A 15,645-nucleotide genomic window follows, 5' to 3' on the forward strand; every position below is an offset into this window, starting at 1 on the left:
ATGTGGGGCTGGGATTTAACTTGGGTTGGCAAAATACAAGGCAAGGGCTTTATCCATGCACTCTCTCCTTGGCCCCTATTGCTTCCTTTTTGGTGGGAGCAACTTCCCGGGGGTGTCAGGAGGTTTGGTCCCTACGGATGAATTTTAGCCTTGCCCCACCTCCCCCACCGAGGCCGGGACACTGCTTGGGCTCTGCCGTGCAGGGAGTGAGCTCTGTCACCTGGCCGTGCGTGGGGCTTCAACTATCCAATGTTTCTGCAATAGTTGATTTCTTACGTATCTTTGGGTGATGTGGAAGAATTCCCCAAGGGGAATCTACACATATTTAAGGAACATTCTTGGCCTCTGTTTACGGATGGTATGCCTCATTTCTTTCTTCGGGGCCGTTGACCCATCGAAACTTTCTGGGACCAACACATTGTTTGTCTCCTTGTAGTAACGGGGCTCGAAAGCTCACCAGGTTCCTTCCAAGGACTGTCCAGGAGGAGTGGACACATGCACAGCCCTGGAGGACGCGTCCTCAGTTCCCGCGTCAGATTTCAGCACCACGGAGAGCTCCCAGGGCTCCCGGAGGCGGCTGGGCAGGTGGCCGCGACAGCCCCTGCAGACAGCCCCTGCAGATAGACTGGCTGGCGTAGGGTGACAAGAGTCAGTCTAGAAATGGTACAGTTTGGCTTTCTGCCGTGGCATTTGCTCAGACTGAAGGCTTACCTCTCCCTTCAACTTCCAGCACAGGGAGAATTTGTTGATGATGGGGAGGAAAGGACAAGAAGGAGGAGGAGGAGGGAATGAGGCAAGTGTGGTGGGGCGGAGCTGCGGGAAATCAATGCGGAGGCAGCAAAGCTTCTGGCATTTAAATAGCTTCCAGTGAAGCCCTGGAGGTGGGCGAGGGAGCCGCAGCCCAGAAGGAGCCGCTGCCTGCCTGAAGGGGAGTCCCTGGGGGGTGTTTTCCTAATTGTGCATTTCAGCTCCACAGATAAAGAAAAGCCAAAGAAGCCCACACTTATTGTTGGCGACAGGATGCTAAGGGAACAGATGCTTTTGGTTGTTTGTTTTGAACCAAGACAAAATGTTTCATAGCTCTTTACACAATACCTTGTCGCAATGCTGCTGTGGGGCTTTTCCACTTGGCGAGCTTTGTGCTAAAATAATTCTCATACTAAAATAGTTCTCCTTCCCCAGACAAGCCATGGCAGTGACCAGAGAGGGACATGACAACTAACATGCCCTCAGCAGCAAAGATCACCATTGATCAACTGGCAAAGATCATCATTGATCAACTGGCAAAGATCACCATTGATCAGCCAGCAAAGATCACCATTGATCAGCCAGCAAAGATCACCATTGATCAACTGGCAAAGATCACATTGATCAACCAGCAAAGAGCATCATTGATCAACTGGAAAAGATCACCATTGATCAACCAGCAAAGATCACGATTGATCAACCGGCAAAGATCCCATGCTGGCACAAGGATCCACCTTTGTGTCCACCCACAAAACTGTTCCAAGAGAGTACTTATTTATTCTTTTTTTAAAAATTTTCTTTTTCACTGGTTGAACTCTACAAGAAGAAAACATCCAACCCCACCAGAAAATGGGGCGAAGAAATGAACAGAAACTTTTCTAAGGAAGAGATACGAATGGCTAAAAGGTACATGAAAAAATGCTCTGCATCACTGATCATCAGGGAGATGCAGATCAAAATAACCATGAGATACCACCTCGCACCACAGAGAATGGCACACATCCAAAAGAACAAAAGCAACTGCTGTTGGAGAGGATGTGGGGAGAAAGGGACCCTCCTGCACTGCTGGTGGGAATGCCGACTGGTTCAACCCCTTTGGAAAACAATATGGACGCTTCTCAAAAAATTAGAAATTGAGCTTCCAATTGATCCAGCAATACCACTTCTGGGAATATATCCTAGATAAATAAAACAGTATAGTCAAAATGACATCTGTACTTATATGTTCATAACAGCACTGTTTACAATAGCCAGAACCTGGAAAAAACCCCAGTGCCCAAGAACAGATGACTGGTTAAAGAAACTCTGGTACATCTATACAATGGAAGACTATGCAGCTGTTAGAAAAGATGAAGTCATGAACTTTGCATATAAGTGGATCAACATGGAAAGTATCGTGCTAAGTGAAGTGAGCCAGAAAGAGAGGGACAGACGGAAAGATTGCACTCATTTGTGAAATATAAAATAACAGAGTAGGAGACTAATACCCAAGAATAGTAGTATATAATACCAGGAGGTTGAATCCATAGCTTGGAACTTGGCCTCACACGCTGGGGGAATGTCATACCGAATGGAGAAGGGAACACAAAAAGTGATTGGAGATCCCTCGTGGTAAGGGAAAATGCGTGCTGAAAGTGGACTAGTGACCGAACATGATGGCCACTCAATGCCCCTATTTCAGACCACAATACCCAAAAGGGGAGAGAGAGAGAACAAACTGGAATGCCCTGCCTCAGAGGCGAGGTGAGGTTGGGAGGATGGGATTGGGGGGTGGGATCGATACTGGGTTCATTGGTGGTGGAGAATGGACACTGGTGGAGGGATGGGCTCCCAAACACTGCATGAGGGAAAAACAAGCACGAAATATTTGAATCTGTAACTGTACCCTCACTGTGACTCACTAAATAAAAATAACAAAAAAAATTTGCTTTTTGGGTCACATCCTCAGGGGATGCTCTAGGGCTCAGTGCTTGGGGCTCTCTCCCAGAGGTTGTCAGGAGGACTGTGTGGTTCTGGGGATCAAATCCAGGTCTCCCAGTTTCCAGCCTTGGACTCTTGCTGTTGACCCATCTCTAGACCAGCCGTGCCCATGAATAAGAGGTGCTTAGAAGTCAGTGAAATGTGATGTGTTGGAGATTTAAGAAAATAGTATACTTTCACATGATTAAAATATTTCTAGTAGGTTATTTTGATAATCTTCCCAAAGCTCTTTCACTTTGACAAATATTTAAAAAGTGTAAAATTGGACAAATTGGATTAGAATGCCAATGTAGGGCGTATGTGCATGTGGGATGGTTAAGTCAAGATACTAGAGACAAGAGGCAGCTTCTTTACTGGAGAAGGTGTCCCAGCTGACAGAATCTGAGGAGAAAATAAGACAGAGGTGGTTTTCACATGAGAATGCTTTGTGAACAGCACAGATAGACATCTATGTGCATAACAGTGTTACATAATAGTTCATATTTGGAATTATCAAAATTAAGAGATTATGGTGTATAGCACAACTGAAAGCTACTTAGGTTTATGAAAATATTAGATATTGCATTTTGCTACACAACCTGGATGACACTGGAAGGAATGTATTAAGCTAAATAAATCAGGAGGAAGAAAAATAAAAACTAGAAGATATTACACATTTGTGGGTATGAAAAGTAATAAAACAAAGAAGCAGACAGATGAAATAAAAATGAACATGTAAACGCTTATATAATAACTGTAGAGCAGATGAGAATGGGGGGTTCAGAAGACAGATGAACCAAGGGGAGGAAAACTACATTTTTCTTGGTGATTACAATGTGTTTATAATCAGAAATGAGTCTTTTTTGCCCTCTTCCCCCAATAATTTCCACCCCTCCAGTCACCACCAATAAGTCTGTGAAGATACTTGTAGGTTTTTGGTTCAGAAGTATAAAAGATAGTCCAAAGTAACTCTTTCTGAATTAATGACTTCTTTTATTATTATATGGTGAGCAAATTGCTAAGTCGAAGCTCCAGTTTATATCCCAGACCTGACACATGCTACCCTCCTCTTCTTGCTCATCCCTGCCCCGTGCTCTTCAGGAATCCCACCCTGTGGCATGATCACGTTGCTCATCAGCCCCCTAATGCCCCCACACTTGCCATGTGTCCATGTGTCCATCATCTGTTACATATCAGGGACTCTCGGCTACTCACCTCCAGGAAGATAACTTGCACTTCTCTTTGGCTCAGAGCCATGTACATTTCCCTTGGTTTCTAATTTTGACTCAGGGAAATCACACCTGTCTTCCATGGCTGGCAAAATAGCTTCATGCGTTAGAAGTAAAACTGCATTTATTTTGATTTCATGCTTGATAATAAAAGATATCATGTGCCTCCACCCAACGCCCCCTACGCAGGTGGCATTTCTTAGTTCGTGAATGAGTCTTGGTGACTTGAGTTTATGTCTTTATTGATTATTTCAGAGCATCACCGCCCACCCTATTCTGTTTCGAAGACTAAGAAAATTGGCAAGAGTTCATATTTAAGAACAACCCACGTAACAAGAGTTTTTAGTACATATCTGTCACTGGTTACTTAGTGGTTATACGTGTGTGCATTTCTCATGTGTGGCAAGTCCTCTGAAGACAAGCAAAGGTGACAGGCATCCTTAAGTGACAAGGAGCAGCACATGGATGCAAAATAGTCTCGGTACACTTTCCTGATTCAATAGACTAATCACAGGAGAGTCTGATGAGGAGAGAGCTATATTTAAGAGCACAGAGACAGTGGAGATTTTAGAAATTTGTGTCATTCTGAAAACTTCATTCCAATGAGAAGTTTAAACAATACACAATCCTAGGAAAATTTTTTTTTACAAAAAGCAATTTATTTCTATGTTAAAAATATTTAAATTTCTCTGTTTAAAGTACCTTGTTGCTTTTAAACACGTCTATGCTTAAATTACCATGTTAATTTCTTTGTTTAAAGTACCATCATAAAATGTGTTCTGCTTCTTCAATTTCACCTAATATTATTTCTTATGGGCTTCTTCAATTTCATCTTATATTATTTCTTATGGAGCCAATATAAGAATAATTGATAAGAGTCAAAATATTTATTTTCTTAAACTAAAAACATTGCAGAATTACATCCACAACTTGGCTCCCATGATGATTTGACTTGTCATATTGTGCTGTGCTGAGTTACAATGATCTCTTTTGTCTCTTTCCGGAGTTAAATATACAATTCTTGGTGTTTGTATTCTTTGGAGAAAAAAAATAGAAGTGTCAGGAGGTTGTTTATATTCCTATATCCTCAGTTAAATGGTCATTTATGATCATCAATGGGCTCCTCCATCACGGGAGGCTCGGTCTCCGGCTGAAAGTAGATTGAACTCTTTCCAGAGAGAAGCATGCCTTGGACCCTATTATGAAATTCCTGGATGTGTTTCTAGTGTCATGAATTTAACATGACATGTTTACTCCCCCTAATGTCTGGAAAGAACCAAGGCCCCAAGCTGGCACGGCCTGTGGAGCTAATAGCTACAGTCTTCGTTCTGCCCCATCCCACCCCACGGGCCCTGCTGGCGGTGACAGCCCCCAGAGCTGCAGGAAGACAGAGGGGCCTGCTACGGTGTGTTTTGGGGAAAACAGAGTCTGACCCTTGAACCAGCTCAAAGGCACAGAGGCCTTGGCGCAAAGGACCCTTCCCTGGCTCCTGGAAAGTCACTGAGATGCAGAACTGCAGGCTCAGTGCACGGGGCCTCCCGGGAGGAGGGGCACCTCCACTGTCCAGCCGTAGCAAAGGCCAGCTGGAGAACAGGGAAAGACCACCCGCTGCCCCCCACCCCCTGGCACCCACCTTAGCAACAGGCTGGTGGGGGCCAGTTTGGGAGGTGTGTGTAGAAAGCCGACTTGAATGGAGGAAGGGCTCATGTGTGCCCACTCACATGTTTTGGGGTCATGCATGTGGTGCCCACATCCCCCTCCCGAGATTGGACTTCTCTACTTCCCCCCTTTAACGCTGGGATGTGGGCCGACCCCCGCACTCTGGAGAGGCCCGTATCTCACCTCTCCCCCACCTTCCCACCCTCTGTTTCCCAGTCACTTGTCATACTTCACTCTGCATTCCCTCCTGGAACTCTTTCTCTCTGAGAGAAACAGGTGGCAGACGCGAGAGGTCTGAGTAAGTTCTCTGCCTGAGTTTCCTTTCCTGCAAAGAGCAATTTCTGCATCAGCCTGAGTTTACGGCTCGCCAAGAGGCTGGTGGCAGAATCACCTCCCACACCGCACAGAACCGGTGGACGTCAGGTGCAGTGCGACAGCTGCCTCGTGGGCACTGCCATGGTAAATGGCAAGAGGACACTCTGTGTGGCATGTGGACTCTGTGCCCAGCAGCCCTAGACATTCCAGGCATTCCTGAGGTGACAGAGGTGGAGAGACGTCAGGCGGTAGATCCCCTTCTCGAGGCTGTCTCTGTCTCCTCCTCATTGCACAAGTCACCGGGGGACCTCCGCCAGCAACGAGTATTTTGTGTGTAAGGAAGTCCAGAGATGACCCCTGGACTAGAGCTGTCACCAACTGGATTCCACGGGACGTCAAAAGAGCACGTGGCTGCCCACCTACGAGATGGTCAGAATTCTTCGTCAAAACCCTGAATGAATGGTTTGAGGCTCTTTCCGTTCCTGGAACGAGCAGATACCATTGGGCTACACTAGCATGAGACAGGGACGAATGGAGACGTTACTGGTGCCCGCTCGAGCAAATCGAAGATCAACGGGATGACAAGTGATACAAGTGACAAGGAAGTATATTGTTAAATCTATTGATCTTTGTCTAATTAAAGGAAAAGAGTAATGGGGTAGCGGAAAGCAGATGTTTCGGTGGCTGGAAATGCAAAACTCACGTGTGTAGGGAGGAGGACCTCGGTCACAGAGAGACAGATGACACTGGTGGCATTGCTCAGAGCTGCACAATCTTCTCCCATCCTGAGGAGAGCAACATGCTACTCATATAAGGAAGGAGAGGAGACTGGGGCGACAACATCCCATGGCCAATTTAGGGCACTGAATGTCTAGGCTTCCTTAACACGAAGACTACCTCCAGTCTTTGTTTTTCCTTTTTCTTTGCATTTTGGATCATATCCAGTGATGCTCAGGACTTACTCCTGCTCTGGACTTGAAACATCCTGGCAGTGTTGGGGACTCCACGTGGGACGTGGGGGGTGGGACTCAGGTCAGTTGTGTGTAAGACAAGCGCGTTACCTGCTGTTCTATTGCAGCAGCCCCAAGACTCTTCTACTCTTGTTCACTTTCATCAGCACAATCAGATAGCTCAAGTGCCCATCCAGATATAAATATATATAAATGTTCCTAGTAAGTTTGGGTGCAATGAAGCTAAATTGACCTGAGCAGAACACATATGAACCAAAAGAACCACAGCACTGAGATTCCCTCCAAAAGTGTACTGTAAAAGAGTCTACATCTTGTATTATCATCTAGGAAATGACACTGTTGGAAACTCAAGTGTGTCTAAAGCCAATCAGATCGCACCTATGTCCACCAGGGGTCAGATGCAGAGAGCGAGAGAGACAAACACAGGCGGAGACAGACACCAACTGTCCAAGCTTCCTGGTTGCCTGGGCCCATCAGTGGGCTCAGAGGCAGGTGGTTTATTCATGAAAACATCACTCCCTCACCCCCGCAGGGCTCCTGACATTGTTTAAGTTGACAGAGACAGTCAGGGCAGTTAATAAACTCATCAGCATTCAATAGGTACATGAAGGACAGAGGCTGGGTACTTCAGCAGCCAAGTAGCAGACACCAGAAAGACCTGAACTGTTGATACTGTTCTTTGCTGGCTGCACTTTTACTTGCTCCCCTCCCCTCCCCTCCCCTCCCCTCCCCTCCCCTCCCCTCCCCTCCCCTCCCCTCCCCTCCCCTCCCCTCCCCTCTCCTCTCCTCCCCTCCCCTCCCTTCCCCTCCTCTCCCCTCCCCTCCCCTGCCCCCCTCCTCTCCCCTCCCCTCTCCTTCCCCCCTCCCCTCCCCTGTCCCCCTCCTCTCCCCTCCCCTCTCCTCCCCCCCTCCCCTCCCCTCCCCTCTCCTCTCTTCATGTGCTGCGCACCTTTTGTATTCTAAGTGTTTTAAACACTAAAGTGTTTTACTGAGGGGAATATTGCAACCTTGGGATTTTCCGGTAGGGGGAGATTTCCTACACAGTGAGGAAATTGTCTCCATGTGATATATGTAACCAATGGATAAAAGAAAATCTGCATTTACAGGAAACAGGTATCAAACAGAAACATTTATTTGGGAACTAGTGGCAGGCAAAGGGGCATAATACCAAAGTGATGCAAGGACTCTGACAACACTGATCTGTGCTGGAAACAGGTAACACAAAGGGCATCCAGTACTTTAAAAAAATTAAAAGATGGAATTACCATATGGTTCACAAAAATCAGCCCTAGGTGTTTATCCAAAGGGGAAAAAACATCAATTAGAAAGGCTATTTACACCCCTCTGTTTATAGTTGTACTATTCACAATAAAAGCGCATCAATAGATGACTTCCTAGAAAAAATATGATATATGTAGATATATACACACATATATATCATATTATGTAAGATAAGCAGAATACTACTCAGCTATTAAAAATGAACTGATTATGCCTTGTGTGACAGGATGTATGAAACCCATGGGGATTACACTGAGTAAAGTAAGTCAGGAAATGGAAAGCAATTACTGGGCGACTCTACTATTATGTGGAATATAGATAACCAAAGCAATGAGCTGGTGAAGTGCTAAGTGTCATGGTTTGCGCTGCTATTCTATTCTGTCTCGGAAGCCACCTGGTTGTCTGTCCACATACAACTTTGAACTTTTCTAGGACTAATTTTCAGATGGTGCATTTGCATTACACCACCTTTAAAGTTTTGATTTCTTTTTGCTTAGAGAAGTGAGTAAATGAACATCAGAATACTGAACCTGGGAAATTTTTCTCCAGTACTTCCCTAAGTGTCTCATGTCATCATCAAGTTTGCACCAAGCAAGCATCACCAGGGACCAGAAAACATTCTCCCTGCTCTGCACTCAGGCACTCCTCATTTTCTGCTGCCATTGGTGAAGGGTGATGCACTCAGGGCTGTGGACTTGAGCTGAGGGTTTAAGAGCAACCCATACACTGGCCTGCTGTGGACCTGGGGTCTCCCCACACCTCCTTCCTCCTTCCTGTAGCTTCTCTCTACCAGAGTAACAGGAATTTTTTCCAGCAAGTTCAACTCACTCCCTGCCGGGGCAAGTGGTTTGTCAAGTGACATTTAATGCAGTATCAATTTTAACTACTTATCCCCTAACCTCTTACTGGGAACACTTTGTGCACTTTTATGTCTTCACTGTAATATAAAAGATATGATAGAAAGCAGAGGTAAGATAAATGGAATGGAATCTACCATGCCTTGAGGTGTCTTAGTGTGGTTGCCATATGAACACCTGGGTCTTTGGCATTTCCTAATTGTGTGTCTACTGCAATATTTTCTAGCACTCTAAGTATCTCCTGCAGTTTCCTTTGGTGTAGTTCAGAAAAGTTACAGTTCCAACAAAGAAAAATTAGTCTGTAGTTTTGTTCTATAAACAGATTGAAGTGGAACCCTGAGTTCTAGTCATCTCCCTGGGCTAACACTTCCCTTCTGGAGTCCTAACTTTCTGCAGTGGTGGCTGAGCCCTGCAGAAGGGGACAGAGCACTTTAGACATTTTTTTAATTTGCACTTTAAACTTTTAAAATGCTGGATTCTGCCATGGTAACGAGATTCAAGAAGCGTCCAATTAGAATATTCATGCCAACCCATTTTGATTCCACTGTTGTTTTATATGATTCCCCAATTATGCTATCTTATTCAAATTACCTTACTTCTGAATTTTTTAAAGGGTATCTGTTTTAAATCTGTTTATTTAGAAGGTGCATTCATATTGTTTTTAAGAAGCTATGCCTTGGAGATAACTCTTAATTTTATTTGTTAGTAATTATAATGTTTAAGTATGACCATGCCAAATCACCTTACAGACATAAAATTACCTTGGAAGTTAAATTTAAAAATTTGAATGCACGCAAAAGAATGTAACAAAAATCTATCTAAATCTCCACTGAGATTAAGCTTCTTTTAAAAATTGAAGTCACGTTGCATTATAATATTAATCTTGCCTTACTTCAAGGTTAAAACACAACATTTTGTGCATCTTGAAAGTGAACTGTGTGCCCTCGGTGAGCCTCCTCACTCTAGTTCCATCCAGTCTGTCCTTGACTGTTGATGCCTCTCTACCTGGTTTAGTCATCACTTCCCTTGAGAGACTAAAAGCATACTCTCATCTTTTTAGGTTATCCACTTGGTTTATGTTTCTCTGCATTGTCAGTGAATTCATGCAGCACTTTCAAATCAACTTTTAACTGAGTCTTTCCCTTTAGATTTTGCTGCCGACTAAAGTCAGGCACACAGGTTCCCCCTCGAGGTGTGATCTGCTCCCTGCAGTGCTGGTGAAACGGATGGAGAAGGGGGGACCCTTCCTGCCGCCAGAGGTGGGCTCCTGCACCCTGGCCTCCTGCGGGGACAGGAACGTTCAGCTCTCTCTGGCCACTGGATGTCCCGGTGAATCCTCCGCTGTGGACACGGGCTCCGCTCTGGGAAGAGAAGCACCGTGGGCAGGAAGGTGAGGGCGTCTCCCACCACGACGGGGGTGAAGTCTCCAATGGGACTGGCAGTGGGAGTCTGATGGTCTCTCTCTGACCCGTGAGGACTCAGGAGGAAGGACTGTGTGGCCGTGTGGCTGACCACGCCCTTCCGCTGCTCTGTGCTGGCGGGCGGCTATGATTGCTGACCGAGTGTATAAAAATAAAAAGAAAAGGCGTGGGCGAGGGAAGGGACGCCTCACAGCACCGAGCCAGGCACAGGGCCTAGGGCAGCAGCCGTCTCTCCCGCCACCCGAGTTCGGTAGCCTCCGGTCATTTCCCCCACCCCGGGGAGGTTGATGGCGAAGATGTGGCAGGCGAAGGAAGGAACGGAGCCATGATGGTTGGTCTCACTTGCAGTTTATTCCAGTCTTCCCTCTATACACTCTCCGTCCTCTATACACTTTCTGCCCTCCATACACTTTCTGCCTCTATACACTTTTCCGCCCCCTCACCTTCTCTCCCAACCCCTTTTATTGATCATGGCCCTTCTAAAGGGCGCAATACATTGACGTCACCAAAAGCACCAAAAGATCTTACAGGAAGAACATTGAGGCAACATAATTCTCTTGTATCTGCAGGCCCTTAATCTAGGCCCCCCCCCCCAAAGAAGATACAAAACCAAAACGGAAGCCTTCTTTGGGCTGAAAGCACTCGGATTTACATCCCAAAGACCAGGCTGGGCTGCAGCCTGGAATCTACAATGTCAAATCAATTCTGGCTAGCACCTTAGATCCGGGTCAAAGATCAGCTAGGTTTCTGTGACAAAAGGTTTCTGTGACAAAACTCCAGAAGGCAGCTGGAAAAGGGGAAATATTCCAACAACCGAGTCCGTTTCTGACCCAGTAACAGACATCCCGGCAGTGCCATACTGGGATTACTGGGACTGAACAAGACGACCTTCCGTGCCAGTGCCTGCTATAGAGTGGTGAGAGACTCTTCCTGCAAAGGATCAGGGGCTGGTCCATGTGTAAAACAAATCTGGCCAAACCGACCACAACTAGTCCAGAAAATGGGTCACATCTATAGCCCCAATCAGAAGTCACCCTGTTCTCCACACAGTTCACTGTGCTTAGCAATCAATCCCGAGGGCCAAACAATAGCCCTGTAACATTTGACCCCTGGTAGGTGCTTCCCTCAAAACCCCTTGTACCAATGTCAGGGTGAACCAGACTTGATCAGCTATGTCTCCTGTGGAACAAACACTAGAGTATATTTCCTAACCCACCCCGTGAAACGCCCCTAACTGATCCCAAAGTATAATTGTCCCCACAACCAATCCTCTAGCATAGCCTCAATAGTTTCATAGTATGCCTTCTAACCCATACCACACATCCTAACACATCCCAGAGTATACCCTAACACATCCCATAGTATACCCCAACACATCCCATAGTATACCCAATATATCCCATAGTATACCCCAATACATCCCATAGTATACCCCAATATATCCCATAGTATACCCTATCCAGCCCCATAGTATACCCCAACACATCCCATAGTATACCCTATCCCACCCCATAGTATACTCCAATACATCCCATAGTATACCCCAACACATCCCATAGTATACCCCAATACATCCCATAGTATATCCCAATATATCCCATAGTATACCCTATCCCATCCCATAGTATACCTCAACACATCCCATTGTATACCCTATCCCACCTCATAGTATACCCCAATACATCCCATAGTATACCCTATCCCATTCCATAGTATACCCTATCCCACCCCATAGTATACCCCAATACATCCCATAGTATACCCTATCCCACCCCATAGTACACCCCAATACATCCCATAGTATACCCTATCCCACCCCATAGTATACCCCAATACATCCCATAGTATACTCTATCCCACCCCATAATATACCCTATCCCATCCCATAGTATACCCCATTCCATCCCATAGCATACCCCATCCCATCCTATAGCATACCTCATCCCATCCCATAGTGTACCTCAATATATTCCATAGTATACCATATCCCATAACACCCCATGCCAATGCATAGTATATCCCAAGACAACCTGTAGTGTATTCCAATGCATCCCTCAGTATATTCCACCCTGTACTAAAGCTCTCAGCCCACCCCAGGACCACCTAGCTCACCCCACTGTACACTTCTCAACCCATCTCTAGCACACGTCCCTTACCCGCCCCTAGAATGCCAGTGTTCGACCATTTTCAAGCCTCTTTATGGCAGCAGCGTCTGCTCGGGGCACACAGATTGCCCTCCATGTGCTGCTCCATGAAATGTCCTTTTCCTCTGGTGACCTGGGACGTGTCCGCCAAGCACAGGTGAGGGGCCTGGGCAACTGAGCTCTCGCAGCAGCCACGTGGCTCTTATGTTCAGCATCACTCGATAAATATCACAGATCATAATCAAATAAAGATCAAATTAAATATGAAGAAGGGATACATCTCCAGAGAACTCAGACATATCAATAGAGCTCCGTTTACGTCCCAATTTCCCTGATTTCAATTAGAGCATTATTGACGACCACTTCTTCAAGCATTTCATTGTCTAGATGTTTTATCAATGAAAACGACGTCCAGGTGATGTTCCCAGCATGCGGACATGCTGTGCTGGTTGGTGGTGAGTGGGTCTTCATTTCCGCCCTAAGACCCCAAAGTCTTTACCCCAGCCAGGGACACACACACGGGAGAGGAGAACAGCTGCTTCCCCCAGATACCTGCTCCCTACCCCACCCCACCCCTCGGCTTCTCACAATACTCAGGAGGAAAGTGGCTTGGGCTTTTGACCAGGTTCTTCACAAAACCCTGTGGAATTCTCGGCAGAGGTTTCCATAGTTGGGGAAGTGCATACACATTGAGTTCTTTAATGTTGACTTGCAGTATTTTTTTTTGCAGATAAAACAGTAATATATTTATATTTGTATAAATACATGTTGGATTTTTATTTACGTGGGGTCCAATTTTATGAGAATAGTTCCAAGGACAACTTAGGATATAGTTTTTTTTAATAATTTATTTATTTTTAATTAGTGAATCAACGTGAGGGTACAGTTACAGATTTATACATTTTTGTGCTCATGTTTCCCCCATACAAATTTCGAGAACCCATCCCTTAACCAGTGCCCATTCTCTACCACCAGTAAACCCAACATCCCTCCCACCCTCCCCAGTCCCGTCTCCCCCTACCCCACACTGCCACTATGGCAGGGTATTCCCTTTTGATCTCTCTCTCTCTGATTAGGTGTTGTGGTTTGCAATAAAGGTGTTGAGTGGCCATTGTGTTCAGTCTCTAGTCTATATTCGGCATGCATCACCCTTCCCCCACATGACCTCCGACACATTTTACTTGGTGTTCCCTTCTCTGAGTTGCTCAGAATGAGAGACCAGTCTCCAAGCCATGGAGACAACCTCCTGGTACTTATTTCTACTAATCTTGGGTGTTAGTCTTATAGTCTATTATTCTATATTCCACAGATGAGTGCAATCTTTCTATGTCTGTCTCTCTCTTTCTGACTCATTTCACTTAGCATGATACTTTCCATGCTGATCCACTTATATGCAAACGTCATGACCTCATTTTTTCTAACAGCTGCATAGTATTCCATTGTATAGATGTACCAGAGTTTCTTCAACCAGTCATCTGTTCTAGAGCACTCGGGTTTTTTCCAGATTCTGGCTATTGTAAACAGTGCTGCGATGAACATATAAGTGCAGATGTTATTTCGACAATACTTTTTGGCTTTTCTGGGATATATTCCCAGCAGTGGTATTGCTGGGTCAAATGGGAGCTCAACCTCAAATTTTTTGAGAATCGACCATATTGCTTTCCAAAAGGGCTGAACTAGTCTTCATTCCCACCAGCAGTGTAGAAGGGTCCCTTTCTCCCCGCATCCTCTCCAACAGAGGTTGCTTTTGTTCTTTTGGATGTGTGCTAGTCTCTGTGGTGTGAGGTGGTATCTCGTGGTTGTTTTGATCTGCATCTCTCTGATGATTAGTGATGTATAGCACTTTTTCATGTGCCTTTTGGCCATTCATATCTCTTCCTTGGTAAAGTTTCTGTTCATTTCTTCGCCCCATTTTTGATGGGATTGGATGTTTTCTTCTTGTAGAGTTCAACCAGTGCTTTATATACCATTGATATCAACCCCTTATCTGATGGGTATTGTGTAAATATCCTTTCCCATTCTGTGGATAGTCTTTGGATTCTGGTCACTGTATCTTTTGCGGTGCAGAAGCTTTTTAGTTTAATGTAGTCCCATTTGTTGATCTCTGTTTTTACTAGATTGCTTAGTTCTGTGTCACCTTTGAAGATATCTTTATCTTCAATATCGTAGAGGGTTTTGCCAACCTTGTCTTCAATGTACCTTATGGTTTGTGGTCTGATGTTGAGGTCTTTAATCCATTTTAACCTGCCTTTTGTGCATGGTGTCAGGTTAAGGTCCAAGCCCATTTTTTTGCATGTGGTTGTCCAGTTGTGCCAGCACCATTTGTTAAAGAGGCTTTCCTTGCTCCACTTCACATCGCTTGCTCCCTTATCAAAGATTAGATGATCATACATTTGGGGTTGTGTGTAGGGATATTCCACCCTGTTCCATTTGGTCTGCGGCTCTGCCTTTGTTCCAGTACCATGCTGTTTTAATTGTTACCACTTTGTAGTAGAGTTTAAGGTTGGGGAGGGTGATGCCTCCCATTATCTTTTTCCCAAGAATTGTTTTAGCTATCTGTGGGTATTTATTGTTCCATATAAATTTCAGGATTGCTTGATCCATTTCTTTGAAGAATGACATGGGTATCCTTATAGGGATCACATTAAATCTGTATAATGCTTTGGGGAGTATTGCCATTTTGACAATGTTTATTCTCCCTATCCATGAGCAGGGTATATGTTTCCATTTCCTCATGTCCTCTTTTATTTCATGGAGTAGCGTTTTATAGTTTTCTTTGTAGAGGTCCTTTACTTCTTTAGTTAAGCTGATTCCAAGGTATTTGATTTTCTGGGGCATGATTGTGAACAGGATTGCTTTTTTCATGTCCCTTTCCTCTGTCTCATTGTTTGCATATAGGAAGGCCATGGATTTTTGGGTATTGATTTTATAGCCTGACTTGCAGTATTTCTTAATGGATATGGAGTCTGAGCTATTCATGGCTAGATTTCTGTAGGGTTTCCTCTCAGTGTCTGCTTTATCAGTCCCGAGGATCCTCTCTCCTGTCACAATTATTTCCAAGC

Source organism: Sorex araneus, chromosome 1 (assembly GCF_027595985.1).
Source record: "Sorex araneus isolate mSorAra2 chromosome 1, mSorAra2.pri, whole genome shotgun sequence".
Lineage (NCBI taxonomy): Eukaryota > Metazoa > Chordata > Mammalia > Eulipotyphla > Soricidae > Sorex > Sorex araneus.